General features: G+C 33.1%; 1 protein-coding gene and 1 pseudogene across 7 annotated transcripts in view; one reads left to right on the top strand and one right to left on the bottom strand.

Moving 5' to 3' along the window:
• Positions 1-23445, bottom strand: part of LOC129762458 (signal transducer and transcription activator) — a 193354-nt gene that overhangs the window by 101740 nt on the left and 68169 nt on the right. Inside the window, exon 1 of one of the 7 annotated variants that reach the window (XM_055760721.1) lies at positions 3007-4028. The exons of the other annotated variants lie outside the window; for them this stretch is intronic. The gene's annotated coding sequence lies outside the window, so the exon portion shown is untranslated. Of the gene's footprint in view, positions 1-3006; positions 4029-23445 lie in introns of those variants that run through there. 7 annotated transcript variants of the gene reach the window in all.
• On the top strand, positions 3916-7405 carry LOC129761663 (DNA damage-binding protein 1-like; annotated as a pseudogene).

The raw sequence follows: 23445 nt of genomic DNA, 5'->3' as shown, positions 1-23445 counted from the left end.
GGTTGGTGGATACAATTTCTACGAAGAGAAGTCGTTTTTGTTATTTACTTTGCTGGTCATCGGTCGCTTCCTACCAAAATAGCTCTTCAGATCACGTTCTGCTGCGCGTCGTCGAATGGTGCAATCAAAATTCGGCAGATTCACCCTTTTTTTAATCGCACGAATTGTTGTGCGTGAATTGAATATTTTTATTTCACTAATTATCTGGTTGTTCGTCTTTGTAGCATTTTTGCGTTCTGATCCTCTTCTCGGTTGATCAACAACTCTTCCAAGCTGTTGAAGTTTCAAAGCATCTTCTTGGCTGTTTTCAGCTTAGATTTGTTACGCTCGAAGCCACGCACAATAAGATTTTAGACCAGCATTGGAATTTTGTGTCCACTTATTTTACACGGCTTCAAAAACGATTTACTTAGTCAAAAAAAAAGTTAGCTTCAGAGCTCCATAATTTATGTTTGTGATAGATGTTAACAATGTAGTGTCAAATTCGAGGGGTATACCAATGAAGAATACAATGAAGAATACACAATAAAATATTCTTACGGTAGTGGTTTTTAATGTTCTACGATTTAGGGACAAAATTTATTATTTCCATTTTTGATTTCATTTCATCGATGTATTCATGACAAAACGAGCTCTATTTTGACGTAGGACTACGCCTTCCATTCCTTTACTGGAGTGTGAGTTCAAAGTTTCGAAGCCGAGAGCGTTACATCTGGAGTGCAAGGTTTCGAACGTTAATATTTCTTTGCAGGCTGAACGGATCGGTATGATGATCATTTAATTCGAAAGATAAAATGTCTAAGAGTCATATGCTTGTTACTTATTGACACGAACATTTGTTTCAATAGTCTAAAAATTGGTTTGAAAACAGGCTATTGAAATCATACAAATCTGTATATAAGCGGGTGCCCACTCTGAAATCCAATCATTTATGATTGCGCAGCGATTGATATACGAGCGCCGAAATTCGTTTCCCTAACACCGGTTCCAGAACAAAGGATCCTGGGGAAATCACAGATTCCAAATGCATTGTTGGGAGAAATCCGCATTGCAAAATACATGCAAGCTGGTAGTACATTTGTAAAAAATATTGATAACCATAGGCTGCGATAACGTCGATTGGTTCAACAATATGCCTTCAATGTGCATGTCAAAATCAATACTGACTGTCTGAAGTTCAACAAATCAACCAAATTCGCGGTTCGAGTAGTTCGTATTCTTTGGAGATACAATATCTTCAGAGAGAAATTTCAGATTTAGTCATTAGATTAGCTTGCAACAAAGAACGTAGTTTATCACAATTCAATTGCATTTGGAAATTGTTTAATTCAATCACCAGTTTTATCAACAGTTCCGTTAATACACCAAATTATTACTAAGCCAACCCACTCATAACTTTTTAGTGATATCCCAAAACAAAAAAAAATCCTTTCTGATTCTTTTTTGTTAGTTACAACAAATTTTAGCTTTCCTAACAATAGACAAATACAGCCATTTCATGTCAAACCGATATAGTGGTTCTCAGATTATCGTTAAAATTTGTCAATCTATCTATATATATATAAAAATGGAGTGATGTCTGTCTGTCTGTCTGATTCTTATAGACTCGGAAACTACTGAACCGATCGGCATGAAAATTGGTATGTAGGGGTTTTTGGGGTCGGGGAAGGTTTTCGTGATACTTTGAGACCCCTCCCCCCTCTCTAAAGGGGGGCTGCCATACAAATGAAACACAAATTTCTGCATTACTCGGAAATTAACCAAGCAAACGAAACCAAAGTTGGCATGTGAAAGTTTTAGGGTGCAATAAATGTTTCTATGATGGTTAGACAGTCCTTCCCCCACTCAAAGGGGGGGCTGCCATACAAATGAAACACAAATTTCTGCATTACTCGAGAATTAATCAAGCAAATGAAACCAAATTTGGCATGTGGAGGTTTTAGGATGCAATAAATGTTTCTATGGTGATAAGATACTCCTTCCCCCTCTCTTAGAGGGGGCTGCCATACAAATGAAACACAAATTTTTGCATTACTCGGAAATTAATCAATCAAACGAAACCAAAGTTGGCATGTGAAAGTTTTAGGGTGCAATAAATGTTTCTATGATGGTTAGACAGTCCTTCCCCCACTCAAAGGGGGGGGGGGGGGGCTGCCATACAAATGAAACACAAATTTCTGCATTACTCAAGAATTAATCAAGCAAATGAAACCAAATTTGGCATGTGGAGGTTTTATGATGCAATAAATGTTTCTATGGTGTTAAGATACTCCTTCCCCCTCTCTTAGAGGGGGCTGCCGTACAAATGAAACACAAATTTTTGCATTACCCGAGAATTAATCAAGCAAATTAAACCAAATTAGGCATATGGAAACTTTAGGGTGCAATGAATGTTTCTATGGTGGTTAGATACCTCTCCCCCCTCTCTTAGGGGTGGCTGCCATACAAATAAAACACAAATTTCTGCATTACTCGAGAATTAATCAAGTAAATGGGCGGGACGAAGTTTGCCGGGTTAGCTAGTTGTCAATAAAAATGTCAATTGATATAAAAATTGTAAAGAAAGGAACTGAGACATGAGTCTTGGAACAGTCCCGTATGGCTATTTCTGGCAGTTCCCAGTTATGTCAGGGTAAATTTCGTTTGCTTTCATAACACCAAATTATACAAGTAGTTATTCGGAATTCGAGATTCTGGAAAAACTCAATGTGATTCGAATCAAAAGCGCCCTAATGTCCAAATATACTGAATACAGTGTATTCAGTATTTATGAATACAGGAATACAGTGTCCAAAGGCCCGTTGAATATCTGTGGAAGGCAGTGCTAGACAATCACGGGTTCGGCCCATTGATCGAGTTATCGGAGGATCATTTCCCCAAAATATGTAAAAGATATTTTTCCATAAACCAATCGCGCATTGTATACGAAGAAGTCACGAAACCCGGAGTCTCAGTTTCCTACGAATGTGTTAACTAACAACAAAACGACTCCTCCTGCGGACTTACTTTTTCCGAAGCTGTGCAAAAAAATGTGCTGCATCGGCGACAAAGCGTCGTGCCAACGAATCCGATGCCCTCTTCTCTCGCCGCGTCCACCAATTATGTAAATCCAATCACCCGAGAGACCCGACGACACCTCGATTTGCAAAGTTGTTTTTTATTTTCCAATACCAAGCGAGCGAGCAAGCAAAAAAAAAACCCGCGGCACAACAATTTAACTCATAAATGATTTTCCGCACACTCATTCACTGAAAGCACACACGATTGCCTCCTCTTCGGACCGAAGTCTTCCACAGCTCAAGCTCCGCGATGAGAACGCGAATGCAATCGGGCTTTAAGCAACTGCTGCAACACGACGACGACGAGGGGGCTCGAATCGGGGCATTACCCAACACTTCGGCTGCGCTTTGATTCTTTGATAGGCGTATTTAACAAATGACACTTCATAAATTTGATATTCACACCATAATTAGTCGCGGTCGCATGCTGCGAATTTTTTTCCTCGCAAAACAGTCAGAAGTCTGACCTTTTTTTCATCACTTGTGATTCTCCGCGTTCCGATATTCACAATTCACACATCCACACCACAGGTAGGCTGCTGGCTGTGGAGGGCTATTTTTATCCCAAGTCAGCGCTCTTATCAGATGATTAAACGTTTTCGTTTCTCGCCGGAACGCGGGGGCAGACTGCAAAAGCCCCAACACCACAGCGCACACACACACATACACAAAAAGGATAAAGATGCAATCCTACTGCAGCCGATGAACCGACCAACCGACTACTGACTGACTGACCGGATTATTAACGACGGAACGCTGTCCCCTGGGGAGCAGCAGGCAACACCACGGCACTTCACAGGAGAGCAACCGCTCGGTTTATATTCGCAAGCACACACACACTCATGTACTACTGATGATGACGTCGTACGTGATGAGACGCGACGCAACGCGATACGGTAGCCAATCACACCACCAACTGCAAGGGTATAAACTACGGAAGTCGCTAGTAAACACGTCCGAACTTATCAACGCTCTGGAATTGACTGTGACGAACTCGAGAGCTGTTCAACTAAGGGGAGTTGAGCAAGCCCCAACGAGAGTGTGGGAATGTGAGAACACGCGAGAAAAATGTGAGAATGAGATGGGGAGCTCTCCCGGTCACCCATGCTCATTTTCCAGCCCTGAGAGGAAGAAAGGTAATGAAAAGTAGATAGCTAGCGTTGCCTGATATTCACCCTTAAGGCCGTTTTATATTATCAGGCACGTAGCGTAAACGGCACGTACCGACACCGGCAGACAAATACATGATGTATTCATATCATCAGGCATAGCAACTTCTCTGTACGGACCGGCAGCGCAGACGGAGCGGAGAAAGCGGTGCGGTGCTACTCGCCCATGTAGTTCGTGCCCGGCACCGGCAAAATATTCTTTTCGAGAATTCCTTCATGCATTTGTCTGAAGCGTGCTGTGTATGCCCGGAGCCGTTCCGCTATATATACGCATACACATTTGAAACACACGCAATAATATTTGTCTTGCATGAAACGTGCCGTGCCGGTTACGCTACGTGCCTGATAATATAATATTACCTTTATTCTCATTTACGGCCGTATCCGTATATTCATTCGTCCAATGCGATACGTCGTCATAGAAAAAGCTATCCTCATTTACGGCCGTATTTCTGTGTACTAGATTTACCTGAGCAAACTACATTATCGACATCGATGACAGATGTTTTTTATTTTTACACTTTTGTTTTCGATTAGGAGCATTGTGTACAGTCTTTATCGGAGGAAGAAACAGAAAAAAAACCGAAGTTTCCGATTTCCTACAGACATTTTGTTGTGTGAATGTCGATTATAGGCAAATATCGTGTTACTCCAATGACAGCACGATTGATCTAATGTGATAACAAATCGATAGTATGTGAATGGAATCCGCCGGATGATAAGCGCATTGGCATAGTCGCGTGAAATTCATGCCAGCTTGTGTGCAACTGCCTACGACATTACATCGCAATTAAAGCAGACAAGTTTGGGGGGTCTCCGTAGCCACATTGGTTGCGCGTTCGCTTAGTAAGCGATCGATCGTGAGTTCAAAACTCAGGGCCCTCATTGACCATCTTTGTGTTATTACAGGATAACTACGTCCACGCAACGATTATCAGCGATGGAGATCGATCCACGGTCGAAATTAAGATCGATTCATCCATACAACTGCTCTGCTCTGCAAGACACATCGGGCTGCTGTTCTATAAATAACTCAACAATGATCAATCAACTGTCTCCGCTGTCCGGTGGTCTAACTGGATAATTGAAGAACAGAAAGAATTCTCTTACGCCTAAATGGCTACTGTGTAAATGTGTACCAAATGTAATGGTATAGAAGGAATACTGGCGAATGGCAACTGTGTAATGTGCTAATTATAGATATATGATGACCATGTGACATGTACACGATTAAAATTCGGCTCTGTTACAGCTAAAATGCTAATGAGCCTTAAATAAATAAATGGGTTAAAAAAAAAAAAAAGCAGACAAGTTGGTGCAAAAGAGGTATGAAACGGCTAATTGCACATGTTCACAATAATAACGTTCTTTTCCCTCAGCACTATCACACTCACCCATGAATGAAAGCTCCAGCCGTTCGAAACTGGTTGCAGTAGGTTTTTGGACCGATATCTATGTTTGCATCCTTCGCATACCTAATCTTGAATTTGTTCACACTGAGAAACTCGGAGGAGGCATGATTATGAGAAACATCTCGGAAAAAATGGATTTATTGTTTGTTTTTTTATTTTAGAACCAATTCTTCGCTCTATTTTGATGGATTACTTTGAGGATATCTCTTATTTATTGTGCGCACTCGAAGACGATTCAATGTTCTACTTCGTCATGGAGAAAAATACCAACAGAGTAATAGACCAAAGAAAGTTACGCTTGGAATCCAGCTGACTTCTGATAATTTTCCGGTCACTTTCGAAAACAAACGTGTTCACCTGTTCTGATTGCCTAACCGATATTTACAGTTCTAACAACAAGTTGGTTTTCTCGAATGTCAACGTGAAAGAAGTAAATCATATGTGCTCACTAAATGTCGATCAGGCTCTTGCAATCAAAAATTCGGTTATTTTTGGTATAATTGATGAGGTTCAAAAGTTGCACATTCGAACGGTATCAATGGTTGAGTCGGTACGTCGTTTCGGTGTTATAACGGTGCGAATGGATCTTCAGGACTCGAGTGGATTGACTTCTTCGAGATAGAGCGCGCCAACTCTGACGACAAATGTAACTTCCTCAAACAACATGGGTCTGCTTAATCCAGGAGCCAGCAATGCCAAGTTCGGCTAAGAAGCTGAAATTCAAATCTACATATCAACGAGCAGAATACGTTCGAGGTGCTACATGCACCTCAATTCATGCAAACGGAGTAGACTATGTCACTGATTTCGGTGTAACGATTCGAATACTTTTACATTGTCGGCATAGCATTGGTCAATCCAGAGGAACTAGAACCCAAAGTAAGAAGGATTATCATCTATCACTAGCGAGAAGTTAGCGAGAAGGACATCAAGGGTGCGTGCTATTCCCTCGTTGAGTTCAACGGCCGAGTATTGGCTAGCCTCAATTAAAAAGTACGATTGCATGAATGGACTGATGATAAGGATTTGCGACTTGAATATAGCCATTTCAATAATGTGTTGGCTTTATATTGTAAAATTTGGGGTAAGCTAAATTAATGCAATCACTTGTCTTCCTCAGAGTAACGTTCTTTCTGAACAGGCGGCTCTATTTTGGTGGGTGATTTGATGCGATCTATCACGCTGCTGCATTGGCTAAGCAACGGAACGTTGTTTTGAGGAGACCGCTCGCGACTATAAACCAAATTGAATGACAGCAGTAAAAATATTAGATGACGGTGCCTTCCTAGGGGCGGATAACAGCAACAATGTATTCGTTTGCCTAAAAGGTGGGTAAGTAGGATTCCCGTAGCTCGGTTTATCATATGAACAATTTTTGTATTTATTTGAAGGGGCGCAACAACGGATGACGAACGACAGCAAATACCAGAGGTAGCTTAATCCCATCTCAGTGATATGATGAATATATTCCGCCACGGTTCGCTCGTGATGCACAATATCGGTGAGCGAACGACGCCGACAACTGGCTGTGTGCTATTTGGCATAATCAGCGGTGCAATTGATCTGATCACACGAATACCACCTGATTATGAACTATGAATTTCTTCGAAAGTTACAAGAAAGTTTGACTGACATAAACAAATCTGTTGGCAGAATTGATTATTCGTATTAGCTTAGTTTCCACACCGAAATAAGAACGGAACGTTGCGAGGGATTTATTGATGGAGACCTTGTAGAAAGTTTTCTGGATTTAATTCGGGAATAAATGTACGATGCATTAGGGTTGCGGATCGACGTGGATGGAACTAAGAAGGAAGCGGTCGTAGAAACGATAAATTAAACACTTTTCTAAAAAAGTTTATTAATGAATCAACTCATTAATCATGTTGGATATTTCCTAGCGTTCGCATCTTTTTATCGGACTTGCCATTATCGACCCTGCGAATGAATGAATAGGTTAGTTGACTCTTCCGAATGCGATCATATTACTCATTCTTATTCGACAGTTTCTTTCGCTCGAGCTGATCCTGCAGTGTGATGCCTTTCTTGAGCTCCGCCTCAAGCGAATCTATTATGACACCACCACCGTGGCATTCATCACTGAGCAGACCTGAAAGACCATTTCCATCTGCAGATGACAACAGAGGAACCACATTAGAATGACCAGCTGTACCTGTTGCTGCTGTTGGTGCAACTGAAGCTGGTGGTGGTTTCCAACTGAAGCCTGTGTGCATTGGAGTGGGCGACCATTTGCGCGAATAGGTGCCGCCACTATCATTCGGATCTTCCTAGGATCAAGCATACCATCGAAAAATCGATGTGAGCAAATCTGTTCCGGGTGCCGTCCAACTCCTGGAGGAATTTTCCGACGAATATGCCGACCTCCGTAGGGTAGCGTGACCATCAAGACCACTTTTCGATTTCTCCTCGAGACCTCGAACGCGAAGCTAGGGGTAAAAGTTTCATATGAGAATAGTTGAGCCAGTTTTTAGGCAATATACGAGATGCTAACGCTTGCTGGTGGTGAGGGTAAACAACGGCTTTTCCGAAAAATATTCACCAATTGCAAAACTCAAAAAATAACAAAGAATGAAATAACATAACGAAAAGAATGAACATTCGTTCCTATAATTTATAAACAATCGTCTCATACTAATATACTTGATGGGAAAAGCTATCGACAAATCAATCGATGCAATTTTGCAAAATATAAATCTGACAGTGAGAATGTGTATCTAAAATTCCGCTTGCATTAAACATATGACAATGTTGAAAGCGAAGCACGTTATTATAAAAGGTAATAAAAGAAAAAGAACATCCACAAACATTTAAAAATGTGATCATATAAATAACGGCAATATATAGTACAAAACAACATTAAATTTGAATGTTGCAAGAGATAACCATTTCTGCACTGGTCTGAACTGAATGATTAGATTTAAATTTTGTTTATGAAAATTCAAACACAAAAACTGAAAAAATTTAAAAATCAAAAACAAAAAAAAATAATTTAAAAAAATTCAAATTTTTTTCAATAAAATTTCAATAAAAATAAATCTGTAAAGAACTCAAAAAAAATATTCAAATTTAAATCAAACTCAATAAAAAAAATTATAATGTGATTTTTTTAAATAAGCATATAAGAAAAATTAAAAATAAATAAAATTTTAAAACACAAAAATAAAAAAAAACAATGAACTGAAAAACCAAAAAAAAACTAGAAAAAAACAATCAGCTGAAAAACATAGAACTGAATACAGAAAATTCAAAAACTCAAAAGTGGGAAAATTAATAGGTTAAGAATGGTTTTAAATATAAATGTTTGAAAATATTGAAGCTTCAAAATTTGAAAACATACAAGAAAAACTTTGGAAATTCTAAAATCCTAAAAACAAAAAAACGCAAAATGAAAAAAAAATAAAGAAGCGATAATTTGAGAACTATGAGGAAAAACAAAGATTAGAAATTTTAAAACATCGAAAGACAAGAAAAAACAATCTAGAATTCAAATTCAAAAAAAAAACCCAATAAAAAATAGAACCCAATAAAAAATGAGAAATTGATCGAAAATTTCAAAATTTATTTGTTATTTGAAAAATGAATTAATTAAACATTAATAAGCTGAAAAATAATCAAATTTCAAGATTCAAAAATTTTACAAAATTACAGAATATAAATTTGAGAAAACCAAAAAAGGGAAAATATGAAAAGAAATTTGATGGCATTCATGGCAAGTTCAGTGATTTGAAAAATTTAAAAAATGTGAAATTGAGAAATTCTAATATTTAGGAATACAGAATGTAAAAAAAATTAAAAATAAAAAAAGAAATGGATAACTTTATATGTTGATAACTTAACAATTTGGATTTCAAAAATTTCGAAATTAAAAAAAAACCTAAACCTTTTGATTCAGAAACTAAAAAAAATTAAAAAAAAGGTTCAAAAATTTGAAAAATTCTGAAATTTTTAATTTTAGAATTGAAAAAAATTGAAAAAAATATGATTTGGAAAAAAAATTCAAAAACTTCAAATATCTTCAGAATAATTCAAAACAAAATAATGGATAACTTTTTCCCCAACCCAATATAAAAATTTAACAAATTCAAAATTAAAATTTTAAATTTTAAAATTGAGAAATTGAATAAAGAACAAAATTCGGAAAAATACAAAATGATTTGATGAATTTCAAAATTAGATCAACAGAAAGTAAAAAATTAAAAAAAAAACTAAAATCAATTTGAGTTTCTTTGAGAAATTAAAAATTGAAAATTATGAGGACATAAAAAAAGCTAAAATATAAAAATAAAATTTTGATAATTGAACACTTTAACAACTTCAAAATTTCAATTCATAAAACTAAAAAATAAACTCTAAGAAATGAAAAAAAAAGATGGAAAAGAAAAAAGAATTGATAGTTTGAAAATTTGAATTGGATAATAAATTGAGAATTTCACAATGTAAAATTGGAGGTTTAAATATCTAAAAAAAAAATGGAAAATGTGAAATTGAAAAATCCCAAATTTCAAACAAATAAAATATATGAAAAATTGTAAAATTTAGTTTAGATTCAGTTTAGATTCAGAAATTCAGAAACTGAAAGATCAGAAAATAAAAATATTTAGGGACTTGAGCAGCATAAAAAAAATTAAAAATTTAAAAATAAAACCAAAGTTGAATTGTAGATAATTTTAAATTGAAAGTTATGCAACTTAAAAACAAGAAAATTTGAAAAAGAAAGCTCGAAAATTAAAAAATCGACTATTAAAGAATTTTAAAATTGAAAAAAAAACAAAAATTGAAAAAGTAAAAAAATCAGAATATCGAAAAGCATAAATTAAATTAAAAAAAAAATAAAATTGATGATTTGAAAATCTAAATTTTCAAGTTATCAGAATTGGAAATTTAGAGATCCGAAAATCTTCAAAAATTTAAATATTCAATCATTAAATTCGAAAATTAGAAAAATCAAAAATTTAGAAACTGAAAAATGTAAAAAATTGAAAACAAACTGAGGGACATGGGATTTGAATTATTTCCGATTTAAAATTAATTTTTTTTGCGTTAAAATTTTGGAAGATATGATGAAAGTCGTCGTCGTGGTCGTCGGAAAACAACCGAAGAAAGCTCAATGATTTGAAAAAATTATCTTTTTTAATTCAAAGTTCGAAAATTTGAAAAACTGAAAGTCAAAAATATTTAGAAAACAAAATTTTTCGAATAAAAGAAATTTCAAAATATAAATAAAACGAATTGAAAGTAAAAACAAATGAGTAATACAAAAATTGAAAGAATGAAATTAAACATAAAATAGGAACTGATAATTGAAATAAAAAATTCTGGTTTTCAAATTTTAAGCTATCAATAACTTTGCAATGTGCAATGTAGAAAACATAATCAAAAAAGTAAAAAAAAAACTGAATACATATTGAAAAATTAAAAATCAATTGAAGAAGCGAAAGTTGGACTGATAAAATGCTAAACCTAGAAATCGTAGGATCTTAAAAGCTCCGTAGGAGAAGGTAGTCCTAATTCGACCGATGGTCCTGAACCGATCCCCCCTTGGATCACGAAAATGACGCTACCTACCGATTTTTGAAAGTGTCAAATAAACGATGTCACAACGCTGACAATTGGGTTGTATGGTGAGCTTCTTGTGCTCCCCTTATTCTTATTCTGTTTTCAGTGCTCCAAAAAAGGAAGATAGATTTATGACCTGTACAAGGATATATTCGTTTTCGCTCGTCAGTTAATTTCACCAATTCATATATTCGGGAGTTTATGTGAATTCCGGCGAATTGTGATCAGATTCGCTACAAAAAAGGGTCATTTGAAGACCATTGGGAGGTCGGTTTCGGGCACCGTTTTGTTTTAAAGTATCAGTTGGTTTCTGTTTTCCTCTTTTTTAACACTCATGAACCACACCGACCAGTAGAAAACACAGTTAAAGAGTTATAGAATTCATTTCAATGCCGAAGACGCCACAAACCAGAATTTTACGTTATGAATGACCGTTGCAATTTAGGGGATCGGGTCAGGGGCTTCAAAATATCCTGTTCGATTTAAACGAAAAAAGTGTCACCCATATATAGGCGACGTGGCGACGAACGTGTTATAACTAAAGTTGTAACAATTCAACCGGATTTTATTCTATTTTCCATCAAAAAAGTATTCTTGAAAAAGGAAGTAATTCTGGTCTGCAGCGGCTTACAATTTATATGATTGCTGCGCGCTACATGACACCAGAATATTTCTCTTATAAAAACTATTCGAAGCTATTCTATTTAGTCGGCTTGTTTATTAATCCGAATATGATCGTTTGCTGTTTTGCAAAAAAAAAAAAATGAATGAAAAAGCCAACAGTTTACAGAAAGAGAAATCACGGATTTCCCATACACATTTTCCAGCCCAGAGCAAAAAAAAGAAACGAAGAGAGCGAAAAATGGAAATAGCGTGTGCCATACGCTTCGGGGGCTGAGGTTTGATAAGTTGATGGGGCTCAACATGAGCAAGTGGCAGCAAAAGGATATATATGATTTTCACATGCCTTGCCTTTAGTAGGTGATAAATATTCGCAGGTTCTCACTTGTTTTTTTTTTGTTCTTCATAGACATACATCGTCGCTATGCATGCAAATGCAAACATGGGGTTTGAATTATTTCCGATTTTCTCGTTTCATTCCGTAGGCAGAAGGGAACTTTTGCATTAACATTTTGGAAGATATGATGATAGTCGTCGTCGTGGTTGTCGGAAAACAACCGAAGAAAGCTCAATGCTCAACGTACTTTCCGAGAACATTCTCGTAAACAAATATTTTACGGCGAAAATGGTAGCGCAACTGTTTCTTCTCCGGGGTATTGAGTATATTATTCATAACGAAGTTTCGACTTCGACGTTGAGAATTTCCCCCCGATGGCGATTTCGTTTATCAGCTTCAATCAATATTATTTACTTATTAACGGGAACATTGAAACTTTGTACTCGCGGCTATCGCGAAAGGCTCTTCGAAGCATTGCAACGGAATCTTTACCCATCATCATTCAGTCTATTTTGTGAATTTTGAAAATGATTGGTGGAGGAATGGAGGTAATCATGAAAATGTTACGTGAAATACTGGAATCTCAAATATGTTCCACTGGGTTAATGAAGTTTTTTTTTCGATTTCCGAAAAAAACGTTCATATTCATAAATCTGAATTCAGTATTTTATTCTTCAAAAATAAAAATTTATAAAAATCTAAAATTCTCATAATTCCAAAAAATCTAGAATTCTTCTAATTCCGGAATTTTTAGAAAACAACGAATGATTAACATCTAAAATTTCCAAACGTCTAAAAAATTTAAAAATCTTGAGTCCCAAGTTATAAATTCTCAAAAATATTTAAATTTCTTTGAAATGTAAAATCCTAAATCCCAAAAAATTAAAAAAAATTTCCAAAACTTAAAATTCTAGGAAATTATAATTTTTAAGTTCGTAAACATAAAAAAAATGGATTCCCATAAATCTAAAATTAAAGAAAATTCACAAAATTCACTCTTTCCAAAATCCACAATTATCCAAAAGCTAGGATTCCTAAAAATTTAAAGCTCACACAAACAAATTCTCATAAATCTGTGATTCTTGAATTCGGAAAAATGTTCAATTTTCAATAATTTAAAATTCTCAAAAATATAAAATTCGCAAAAATCTTAAATTTGAAATTCTCCAAAATTTTAAATATATTGAAAATCAGCAAATTTGTAAATAAGAAATTATGGAAATAAAATGAGAAACCGAAAAATAAAATTAAAAAGGAAAATACAAAATATCAATATTTTCAAATAGAAGAATTTAAACATAAAAAAACATGAAAAGGTGGAATTTTGAAAACAGTAAAATCAGTAGATTAGAAAATTTCAAAAAAAAATAAAGACAAAAAATAAAGATATAAAAAAAATAGGAAATAGGAAATTGCTAAATAGCAAGAAATTGGAGAGTTCAGTTCAGGAATCATTCTTTTTCCACGATCGTATTTTGAGCGATTCATCGTTTGTGCAACCCTTTTTGTGCCATTTTATTATTCGTGCGATTGGCTAGTGTGATTCAAGTTTCGATCGCACAAATGAGGATCGCACAAAAATAGCTTTGCCTGTTATGAATTTCCAAATTTCTAGGTATTTAGCAATTTCCTATTTTCTATTTATTTTAATATTTTTATTTTTTGTATTAGTTTGCTAGTAATAGTAACAATTAAGAATTGCAGAAGGAAAAATAGACAATGAACATTTTGAAAAATAGAAAAAAATTAACATTGGAAATGGGAAATTTGTACGTTCGGAAAAAAAATTAGAAGAAAGAATAATGAAAAAGTTTTAAAATACAAAAATAAAAATAAAACATATGCAATAGAAAATAAGAAAATATGAAATGCTTAGGAAAATTGGAGAATTAGAAAAAATAGGAAAAAAGATTAATAGAGAATTATGAAAATGAATTAAAGTTGAATAGAAATAGTGTACAAGAATCGTAAAATAAGAAAAGAATTTGCTTAAATTTGAAAAATGGCAATTAAATTATTAAATTTGGCATATAGAAAAATTAGGAATCAGTAGATTAGGAAAATAGTCTGTTTTTATAAGATTAAGAAAATCCTAGAAAAATAGCAACACATGAAAAGGAAGAACGGGTCAGACGAGACAAAAAGAAAAATCGGAAAATAAGAACACAGAAAAAAAGTATCTGGAAAATTATCCAAAGTTCAAAATTCAAAAATAAAGAATTTGAAGGAATAGGGTTATAGATAAAAAGGAAATTAGGGACATAAAATGAGCATTTTCCTGTTACTGCAGAAGAAAAAGAGAAAAAAAATTAAACAGTTAATTGGAAAACAGGAAAACTGAAGAATTGAAAAATTGGCCATTTGAAAAAAAGAGAGAAAATACGAAAATAGGACAGTGGAGGAATAGAAGAATAAGAACAAAAGTTAAAAACTAAATTAAATTTAAAAAAAAACTAAACTTACTTTTTACTTTAAACTTGTTTTTAGATCAGCATCTAAATCGTGATATGATTATACAGGTCGGACTCGATTATATACAGATTCGATTATATGTGATTCGATTATATACAATTTTGGACTCGATTATATACAGTTTGGAAAAAATATTTTTTTTTATACTTCAAATATGACTTATTTCAAGAAGAAATGTAACCTTTCAACGTTAAGGTGTAATTTAAGTGGCTATTACATGTGCAGTGGGGTAAAAATCGTGATTTTTGAAGATTTTGATTGAATTTTCACCAAGAATTGTTTATATCGATATTGCAGCCAAATTAAGAACGATAGAAGTTCGGTGTCAAAGAACAAATTGTAGAACGGTTCAATTTAATTGATAAAAACAATCTATCAATTTATGTTTTTCGCTTCCAAAATGTAATTAAAATCCGCTTATTTAGGTGTTCCACTACTATATCCTGTACTAAATCTTCCCATCTTTCAAATGAACGCAACAAAATCGTCTTCAAAAAAAGTTCTATAACTCTGTCATTGTTGAAATTCGAACATATGCGTAGAAGGTTTTTTTCATCAAATATGATCGTCTATCACCTTCTGAAAGAATCCGGATAAATTTATTTTTTTCATTTGAGAAAGGAAACCCAAATTCCTCTTTAATATTCAAAAAATAAAAAATACATGCAAAAAAACGAATAACACAAAAAATTTTTTGACTCGATTATATACAGGATTTGATTATATACAGTGAAAAGAAATCAAAAACTGTATATAATCGAGTCCGCGCTGTATTACAAATCATGAATTCTTCGAAATCTCGAAGTTTCAAATCCGGAAATAAAATCATCCCAAATATATAAAAAAAAATGTCAAATCTAATGAAACAGGCTACAAATGAGAAAATGAAAATATAGGAAAATATGATAGTAAGAAAACATGAAAAGAGAACAATAGGAGGGAATGGAAATGAGAAAAATGGGAAAGAACATTTTACAAAATAATAAAAATGAACAAACAGTAAAAATAAAAAAATATTAAATTAAAAAAAAATAACGAAAAATCTAGAGTCATACAAGATTTTTCGTTTATTTTTGTTTTTTTTTTCATTTCACATCACCCCCACCCCTTACATTTTAATTAAACAACATTAGAACTTTGGAACGTTGTCAGTTAGCTTGAATATTGATAATGTTTGAATATTCCAAAATGTCTTCAATATTATATAATTCTGTAAAAAATGTACAAATTCTAAACAATCTAAGGCATTCCAGAAATTTTGAAAAATATTGATGCTCATCAAACATACCTTCGTGTGAACCACGGAGTATTTGTTTTTACTATAATTCATTCACATTTTCCATCATGAAAAAACATGTTAATATTTTCGGATTAGGCAATGACAAGATCTGAAAACATCGAGTATCTTTAAAATCTCGAAGATCCAAAATCAGTTGAAATATCATTTATCTCTAAAATATTAAAAAAATATCTCAAAAATATCATGGAATCTTGACAATAGAAGAAGTAAATTGTCTACAGAATTACTTGGTTCATTTCGAATGTACCTGATTGTTTATCAAGGATACAACAAAATACTGGAACGAACTTAACAAAACCAAAATTGCGTATGACCATAAATACTCTATTTACATTTCCAATTGCTCAGCTTACGTTTTCACCGCAATCAAAGTAGAACTGTGATATTTTGCATATTTTAAATTCGCTGCGTGAATTGCGTTTTGACTTCGTTGAATTTTTTATTATCTTAAAAATCTTGAGAACACATTCGGACTTTGAAGAAGTTTTCTTTGGATCTTCGTGAAAATAATGATTCATTTAAATCAACTCTGGAAAACACTAGAGCCTTGTTTACTATGATACAAAATGGAATACTGATCCTTTTACTGAATTCACCCGGGACTTTGCATTCCATCTATTACTTCCCATTTTCATGAGCAACAGAGTATTTACGTTCGTAATTACAAACCGCGCGAACTCGAATTTTTTCAGCCGTATTTTATTGCCCGAGGGAGACCTTCCTAAATCGGGCGAAATATTTTGATCCAACCATCGGTTGCTTCCGCACGTTTCCGAAGTACCACCACCACCACTTACCTCTACCTTTACCCCACTGGCAACAACAACAACAACGACTGATTGGGCAGAAGGCCACTTGTAGCTAGGAGATATAGGGCGACTCGCTGAGGAGTAGTGGTGATGGATGCTGGGTGGTAGGATGGGTCGTTATGGTGACCAGCCTTCGCTTTTCTCAACTCCACCCAGCGCACTTCGAATGCCAGCAGCAACAGCAGCAACAGCAGCAGCAGCAGCATAACATTTTCTTAATTTGATACCCATAGGCGTTTACATCGCTATTACATGGTACTTGGACAAGAGCAAGCAAGCAAAATATCATCAGCAGGAGCGCCGGGTGCTCTCTTCTCATTTTCCACCCCAACCCTACATCTCCTTCTGTACGCCACGCACACGCTTTCGTCCCGTACCTTTGGGGGAAAGCTCTGACGATGACTACTGCTGCTGCTGATGGGAGCCGCACACGGCCGATTAGCTTCTGAAGTGTGCTTAAATTTGACATGAGTGCGAGAGAGATAGGAGAGAGAGAGAGAGATAGGAGAGAGAGAGAGAGAGAGAGAGAGAGAGAGAGAGAGAGATAGAGGATAGGGTGAGCAGCAAGCATTTGGAAAACAGACTCGCTGGCGCCAGGAAATTCGCATCTGCTGGCGTGATAATGTTCATCGGTGTTGTTCGGCTGAATGGCGCTGACTTTTTATTCTATATTAAAATGCCCCGGTCAATGCATTCTGAATCGACTCTGTTTTGACCACTACCGAGGCACTTTCAAATTTTGAAATTTTCCTCTTTTCAAATTTCGCAATTTTCAGTTCTTGTATTTAATTTTATTTTCCATACTCCTCATTCATTTCTTGTTATTTCACTATTCTCCAATTTTCCTATTTATTCATTTCTAATTTTACTATTTTATATTACCATTTGTTTTAATTTTTCCACTGTCCTATTTTCATAACATCCAAATTTTTCAATTTGAATATTAAAATTTTCCTTCTTCTTCAAAACTTGTTTTTTTCCAAATTTATTTTTTTTTTGCTATTGCTCATTATTTTTGCAATTTTTCAAATTCTCCATTCTGCAATTCTTGAATTTGACAATTTGTTGCTAGTCTTCAACTTTACATTTTTATTTTTCTATCTTTCTTTTTTTGTGAAATTCTTCCTATTTAGCGGTTCTTCTTTTTTTTTAAACTTCTTCCTTCTCTTATTTATCAATTTCTAAATCTTCCTATTGGGCGATTTACTCGCCAAATCAGCCTAAAAACAGCAAACTTGGCACAGCTCTTTTCGATCCAATTGAAAATAGAAATTGAAACTTCCATCACTACCCTAAACCACAATTTTCATTATCATATGACATATCCATCAAAAGTACCAAGTTTTAAAAAAATCGGAGAGGGTCGGATCAGTGCCCGGCTGATTTGACGTGGAATTGCTTTATTTCTTAATTTTGAATTTGACTTTTTACCTTTATTTTCCGTCTTCCCATTTTTATTTTCCTAATTTGCTTTTCTCAACTCTAGTATTTCCTTACATTTTTATTTTAATTTTATTATTTTTCGATACAAGGACGTTTAAGTTCTTTAATTTTTCAATTTTCTAATTTTCTTTTCTTACATTTAATTTTAGTTTCCTACTTTCTGTTTTATATATTTACTAATTTTAGTATTTAACTGTTGACCTATCTACTTGTTTACTTATTGAACAAGTTTTTTTTTCTATGTTTATTTTTTTTAATCCTTCCCATTCACCGTTTTTATCCTATTGTACAAATCCGCCCCCTTTTCTTATTTTTCAATTTTTGAATTTTGGAAAAAAAATTGCATTTGTAATGAATAAAAGTAAATAGTACTTTTGACGTGGGACTACGTCTAACCGGAGTATATGGGGGGTAAAATAAAAACCTAAACACAGAACATGCAGGAAAAAATGAAAGATTCCGAATGCTTATAACTCGAACATTTCTTACTGGATCGGAAAGATGTTTGCATCAATTGATAGCGAATATTTCTACGCTTCTATCGCAATTAATAAAATGTTATTTTTCATTAGATAAACAATTGAATAACTGTAAAATGTTAAGCGTTATCTAAACGGCATAACTGCCTCATTTTGATTGGCCCGATCTACGATTTCCCTAACACAGCCAACGAACCCAAGCAGCCTTGGGTAAATCAGCATTGCAAATACATGAAAGTCGGGGGTATTTTTGTTCCGACTGAAATGTGTTTCCCTAACACAGACTTTAAATCCAAGGAGCGTAAGGAAATTGGCATTCCAAACACATGAAAGTCGGGGGAATTTTTGTTCCGACTGAAATGTGTTTCCCCAACACAGACTTCAAAACCAAGGTGTCTGAGGAAATTGGTATTGTAAATTCATGCAAGTCAGTGGCATCTTCGTTCCGACTGAAATGTGTTTGCTTAACACAGACTTCAAAACCAAAATGTCTAGGAAAATCGGCTCTGCAAATAAATGCAAGCTTCGAGTACTTTTGTACTCGCTCGCCTTTGTGTAAACTAGAATATGTTTCCTTAACACGGTCTCCTAAACTTAGGAACCTGGGAAAATCGTGCAGACACTAGAGACGAATGAACTTTCAAGTTTAAATCCTTTATAGCATAAACAGTAGAAGTTGAAGTTTTTGATTCATGCAAGTCGGGGGTATCTCTGCACCCGCATTTTCTTTGCACTCCGCAAAGTATTTTCCTAGCACGGATTACAAAAGCGGGTACGAACATAATGCTTTGGCTCGGTTATACATTATTGTATTGAAGGATATAACTTCTTCCGCTCATTGAATTTCTACGCATACCATTTGATGATTAGACAAAATGTTGTTAACCATTTGCTGCGATAACGCCTATTCATTAAACAATATGCGTTCGACATACATGTCAAAATCGGAACTGAGTGCCTGAAGTTCATATAATCAAGCGAATTCGCGGTTCGATAAGTACGTACACTTGAAAGATGCAAACTTCAGGAATAAATGTAAAATAAAATAATCGTTTGAAAATTCTCCCGTTCACAAATTTTGTTCTAGGCATCATACCAACCGTAAAAGGACTGTCATCAAATTTACTATCACAATGCATGAATTGACCTTACATGACATTTCACAATCTTTTTACTCACACATTAAATATATTGAATTCAATTGAATTCGGGAATTGTTTCATTCCATCAAAAATTTTATCAATACAAACAAATGATTGATAAGCTAAGGTAGTCCCACGTCAACCTTGCGGTTATATCATAGCCCACCCATTTTATTTTCCGTTTTCTCATTTTTTTTTTTAAATTAACTTTTCAACAATGTTTTCCTACTTTTTTATTTTAATTTTCTTATTTTTGAAATTTTTAAATCTTTCAACTTTTTAAATATTTTATTGTTTAAGAATTTTTTTTATTTAAATCGTTTATTTTTCAGGGAGCCAACTCCTGTTTAAGAATTGTAGATTAAGAAATTTCATATTTTAAAAATGTTTTTTTAGATGTTTAAATCTCAACAATTTTAAGTATTTTAGAATTCTGAGAGTTTCAGATTCTCAATTATTTTGTATTTTAAGACTTATATATTTGATTTTAGAGTTCTTCGATGATTTAAGGACCGGGATATTTTTTTTCATTGTAGACTTTTAAGAATTCTTTATTTAGAAAAAAATTATTTTGAAGAACCTCGATTTAACAAGAGTTTTAGATTTTCGAGAAACTAAAATTTTGTAGAATTTCAGATATTTGAACATTTTAGACATCTGAGAATTTGAGATTTTAAAAATTCTGCATTTTCAAAGACTTTAAATTTCGAAAAATGCTCTCCATTTCTCGCGAATTTTGTAATTGATCATCATCAGATTGAGATCCTCGAATTCATGTTTTAGTAGCTTTTATTTTTTCAGATATCAGGATTTCCAAGAATTTTTAATTTTGGGGGATTTCAAATTTTAGAAATTTTAGATTTTTGTGAACTTTAGACTTTTGAGAATTGTAGATTTTGTAGAATTCAATATATTTGAGAATTCTAGATTTTATGAAATTAATTTTTTTTTAAATTATTTTAGATATACGAGAAATTTTTATTTTTTTTTAACCTTCAAAATAAAAATTTCTCGTATATCTAAAATTATTCAAAAAAAATTAATTTCATAAAATCTAGAATTCTCAAATATATTGAACTCTACAAAATCTACAATTCTCAAAAGTCTAAAGTTCACAAAAATCTAAAATTTCTAAAATTTGAAATTCCCCAAAATTAAAAATTCTTGGAAATCTCGAGAAATTCAGATTTTAGTGATTCTAGCATTTTTGATATTCAATAATTATATTTAGAATTTTTATATAAGATTTAGATTTTAGAATTCTAGTCTTTTGTAGATTTCAGATTTTTGATAATTCTAGATTTTCAAGAATTTTTTATTTTGTAAGTTTTTTTTTTTTATTTTAATTTTTTACGAATTTTTAACTTTAGAAAAATCGATTTTTAGATTTTTGAGAATTTTAGTTTTTTGAGGAATTTAGATCATTAAGAATTCTAGAATTTTATGAATTTTAGATCTTTGGGAATTTTTTATTTTGGGGAAATTTAGATTTTGGAGAATTTGAGAATCTTAGATTATTACGAACTCTAGAATTTGAAGTACATGAGATACTTGTGATTTTAGAATTTTAGATATTTAACAATTTTATTTAGACTTTTGTGAATTGTAGATTTTGAAAATTCTGCATTTCTAAAAACGATTTAATTTTATAAAATTTTTAGATTATTGAGAATTTGTGAGTATTGGATTATTGAGTATTCTAGACTTTTTGTAATTTTAGATTTATAAGAATTTTCATTTCTGCAGGATTTACCATTTTGAGAATTTTTGGTTCCCAAAAAATTGTAGATTTCTGGGGATTTTAGGTTTTTGAGAATTTTATCTATTCTATAACTTTAGAGTTTGGATATTGACGATTTTCGAAAAAATTTTAGTTTATGAAAATGTTTTTTTTAGAAATTTTGAATTTTAATGAAATTTTAATTCGACAAAACATAGGGGTTTTAAGGATTTCTGATTTATGTGAATTTTTAAATTTTCATTTAGACTTGAAGATTTTCAAGATTCATCATTTCTAAAAATTCTAGATATTGGAAAATTTTGGATTTTTGGGAATTTTGTGAGTTTTATATTTCTTTAGAATTCTAGACTTTTTAGATTTTTAAGAATTTGCAAATTTTTATGATTTCGAATTTTGACAATTTTAGGTTTTTGAGAACTTTAGATTTCTAGAGATTTTAGATTTGCAAGATTTTTAGATTTTTGGAAGTATAATACTATATACTTTTAAAGATTCAGAGATAGAAAATGAAAAAAAATGATTTTTAGATTCACAGTAAATTTCAATTTTACAGAATTCTAGATTATCAAGACTTTGAGACTTTTGTGTACAATAGAATTTTATGAAATTATGTTTGGAGAATTTTATATTTTTCAGGTGGTTTCAAAATTGAAAAAAAAAATAACTTCAATTTACGAATTTAAGACATTTGGAAAATCAGAATTTAGAGAATCTACTTTTTTAAGAATTTTGAGTTTTGAAAAATTTCAGATTTTTCGAAATTATAGACATTCCAAAACAGTGACTTTAGTAGCACTTTCAAGAATTCTTGATTTTGGAAAATTTTTAATTTTTCAAACCTATATTTTTTTAGAGAATTTGAGATTTTTAGGAATTTTGAGAACATGCAACTTTGAGAGTTTTGGATTTACGATAATTTTAGACTAGAGAAATCAGGATTTAGGAGTATTGAGGGTTTTTGGTATTTTTATTTTTTTCTAGAATTGTAAGTTATGAAAAATTCAGATTTTTTAAAACTCAGATTTGTGCTCCCGTGGCCGAGTGGTTAGCGTCATAACTAACATGCCGGGGGTTCGGGTTCAATTCCCGTTCTGGTCGGGGGAATTTTTCGTCAAAGAAATTTCCTCCGACTTGCACTGTGATCACGCGTATTCTAGAGCTTGCCACTCAGAATGCATTCAAGGCGTGTTATTTGGCATAGAAATCTCAACTAAGTACTAATAAAAATGACGCAAGTAATACTACGTTGAGACGGCGAAGTTCCTCTAGGAACGTTAGTGCCATTGAAGAAGAAGAAGAAGAAAACTCAGATTGTTGATAATTTTAATTTTTTGGAACTTCTGATTTTTAAAATTATCGAATCTAGAGTATTTTAGATTTTTGAATAATTTATATCCTAGAGATTTTTATCTAAGATTTTTGTAAATTTCTATTTTTAAGGTTTATAATTTGTTGGAATTCTTGATTCTGGAATTTTCTATTTTTGAGAATTTCCGATTTTTGAAGAATTTAGATAAGAAAGAATTGTAGAATTTTATGGATTTCAGATCTTTGGAAATTTTTGATTTTGGAGAAATTTAGATTTTAGAGAATTTTGAGAATCCTAGATTATTACGAACTCTAGAATTTGGAGAACTTTAGATTTTGGTAAATGTAGAATTTCGAAATCAAATTATTCAATGATCAATTGATGGAGAAGGTCGACGATCTAGCCTTACCATGTCAATGTTTTGGGGCTAACGGCTTGCTGTTCATGGAGCCAAGATTTTTTTCACCATATCACTGCTATTGATATACATGGCAGACTCGATTTTATACAGTCTCCGATTTCTTTTCACTGTGTATAATCGAATCCTGTATATAATCGGGTCATAAATTTTTTTT

The sequence above is a fragment of the Toxorhynchites rutilus genome, chromosome 1 (genome assembly GCF_029784135.1).
Source record: "Toxorhynchites rutilus septentrionalis strain SRP chromosome 1, ASM2978413v1, whole genome shotgun sequence".
Lineage (NCBI taxonomy): Eukaryota > Metazoa > Arthropoda > Insecta > Diptera > Culicidae > Toxorhynchites > Toxorhynchites rutilus.
Note: the sequence above shows the minus strand (reverse complement) of the source record. Positions and strands in the feature narration are given on the sequence as shown.